Raw genomic sequence first — 2,780 nt, forward strand, 5'->3', positions numbered from 1 at the left:
TTATCTGTATCCTCGTTTGCCACGAGCACAGCAGGGCGAGGGAGAGGCGAGGCGGGTAGACAGTTTGCAGCAAATACCCCAATAAAGAATTTCCTAGTGAACCCGTTGGCTGATAAAACTTTTTCAATATCTACAGTATCCATTTTTAATAAATTGAAATATTTCTGTCCGAGTCAATAGTAAGTACAGCATCGTATTCCAGCAATACCAGGCAGGTGAGGGCCGTCTGCAAAGGGAGTGCGAAGTTAATCTCCGCGCGTACCACGCCAGCATTGCGTACGCTTGTGTGTCCCGTGTTGCCGCTGCGATCTGGAGAAATATCCAAGCAGGCCATGAAAGAAGCGTGTTGAAACATCTGTGGGGTGATCATCATAGACGCGGGGCGCTTATCGGCCCCGGTTGACATGATCAGACTCTGATAATAGGCCTTCTGGAAATTTGGGCTGGTTGAGTGAAAATCTATTGGGCCAATCTTATGCTCTTGCGAATTCACAAAGAATGTTACAGAAGTTGCAGATTTGTGAACGAAAGTAAAACTATTCTTCTTTCTATCTCCATTAAAAACAGTGTTGTCCAGCATTATCAAACACATAAATGTTGGGATGGGCCCGTTGCAAATTGAATTAAGGTGAATATTGGAACTGCCTGGCGGGGATGTGTAAGTTTTAACTTCCACACGTTTGTGGGGAAATTGGGCATTAGCCTGACTGAGAATACGCTCATGGGACAACATCAAAGAGGGAGACACAATCACATTGGTCAGGTGCAAAGTAATATCGGGTACATGCAGTTGTAGACTCGTAGCTCCATCTGCCTCCCACACATAAAATTTTTCTTCGGCGAATGTCAACTTTAGCCTCACATCGATTCCCTGTGGAAGCAGTAGAGGTTGATCAAATAAACCACCCCTCATTTTACCGAAAAGTTGGCACAATTTTCCGAGAGACAAAAGATTCTTCCGCGCCATGAAGCCACTGTTAGCATCCCCAGCTGTCTCAACATGAGCGGGGTCGTCTAGATAGAACATACTCGACTCTAAGTGCGTCTCAGCCGCTTGTTTTGAGAAAGTGAGGAGGGTATTGATATAAGAGTAATACCCAAAATGGTCAATTTTCATTACTAATTTCTCATTCAAGTACAGTTCACAACTCTGAAATAGACTGAAAAGCAAATTGTTGATCGTAGCCACATCCTGTTCCAGCATTGGTTTTCCGCCGTCCTCCACTCTGAAGCACGTGTCGAGGTCCAAGAAGGTTTGATCCAGCCGTCTGAAGAGATTGTTTGTCCCACGCGAGTGAAATTCAGCGACGGTCAGCGGATAAGTTATCGCGCTGAGTGGTTTGTGTTGACTCATCACTTGGCCTAAAATGGCGTTCTGGACTTTTTCCGGGGAAAATATATCCAGCTCCCCCGGGATGACAACAGCTACGGGGGCGGACTCCATTCTTATTTCTCACGAAAAAATGTCTGTCGGGAAAGCACCGCCACTACTGGCGTTGTCGCTCGCTACACCTCGTCCCGTCTGCTTCCGAGCACCACCTTTCTTCTTCTGAGCCGTCTTAGTCGTTCGCTTGGATTTTATAGGCGTTTTCTTCTTCTTCTTGGTACCAGGTTTCACTCGAGGCTTGCTAGCAGGTTTCCGAGGACGCTTCGTCGCACCGCGCCCTCCGAGAGCCGTACGAGCCCGTCTCTTGAGGTTCTGACCAGCCTCCTTCAGCCGGGTGGCCGCGGCATCTCGAACGTACCGAAAAGAGTTGGTGTGACCGGGTTGTGTCAGGTCGCGATAAAACCCAAAGCCCGCGTTGGCTAGTTCCTCGGTCACAGCTCGGCTCCCCTTGGCGATGAGAGGCGTGGCGATGTTGGTGACGTATCTACCGCTGAGCCCGCAACAGAAGGCCCCTCGCCCGTTCTGCCGAATGTAGCTGGCCTGGTACACGGGTCCCACATCGAGCTTATTACTGCCCTCAGGCGGGGCACCCATGCCTACCTGCCTGGAAAAATAGTCCTCATACGCCTGCTGCATTGTGTATACTGACGGACAGCCAGGGTGTGCAAGTGGTATATATCACAAATATTTGACGGGGCGTAGGCAAAGAGATAAGACGGTTTTAATTCTTCTCGCGTATGTCGAGCACAACGATCGACGGGTGCTCTCCGTCGGGGAATGAATATCGTTCACCAGTCTTCGTGCGGAAAGAAATTATGATGCTGGAGATATTTTGCTTTTCTACAGGAAAGTAACAAATCTTATTAAACTGATAATGACCGAATGGGTTAAAAGGCGTAAGGATGCGAAGCAAACGCGATTCCGAATCGCTAACCAGCTGCGGCTTTATAACGTCACAGTAACAAAATATGGGAGAGGGGCTGGACTGGAAAGTGACCCGAACAGGCAAAAATACTTCTACCAACCCCGCCTCATAAGATTTGCCGTCGTCACTGCTGCAAATAACTCGATTCAGTTGTGTGCAAAAGTTTGAAATAGTATTATCACTGTAAAATCGTTTCGAACTATCGGAGCACAAGGTAATGTACATTCTGGAGAGACCGATTTTGCAAACAAAAATCCACCTATAGTAACTCCGTCAACGTGCAAACGTGTACTGATGGATAGGGAACGGTAGCTAAACGTTTTATATTATTCCTACGCCTGAGGCGCCGCCCTCGGAAGCCGCCCCAGGCGCCGCCCCCTAGATGAGGCGGCTTCCCGAAAAATGGGGCGCGTCGCGGCCGGCCCGCCCGCGCGTGGGGCCCCGCAGGTACCGCGCACGCCCTGTCGC

At 49.2% G+C, this 2,780-nt stretch overlaps 1 protein-coding gene across 1 annotated transcript in view; it reads right to left on the minus strand.

The window, feature by feature from the left end:
* The window catches only part of LOC113215362 (xenotropic and polytropic retrovirus receptor 1-like), a 41,227-nt gene that overhangs the window by 21,379 nt on the left and 17,068 nt on the right, over nt 1–2,780 (minus strand). The gene's annotated exons all lie outside the window — the stretch shown is intronic.

This window comes from Frankliniella occidentalis, unplaced genomic scaffold (genome assembly GCF_000697945.3).
Source record: "Frankliniella occidentalis isolate FOCC.00 unplaced genomic scaffold, Focc_3.1 Scaffold301, whole genome shotgun sequence".
Lineage (NCBI taxonomy): Eukaryota > Metazoa > Arthropoda > Insecta > Thysanoptera > Thripidae > Frankliniella > Frankliniella occidentalis.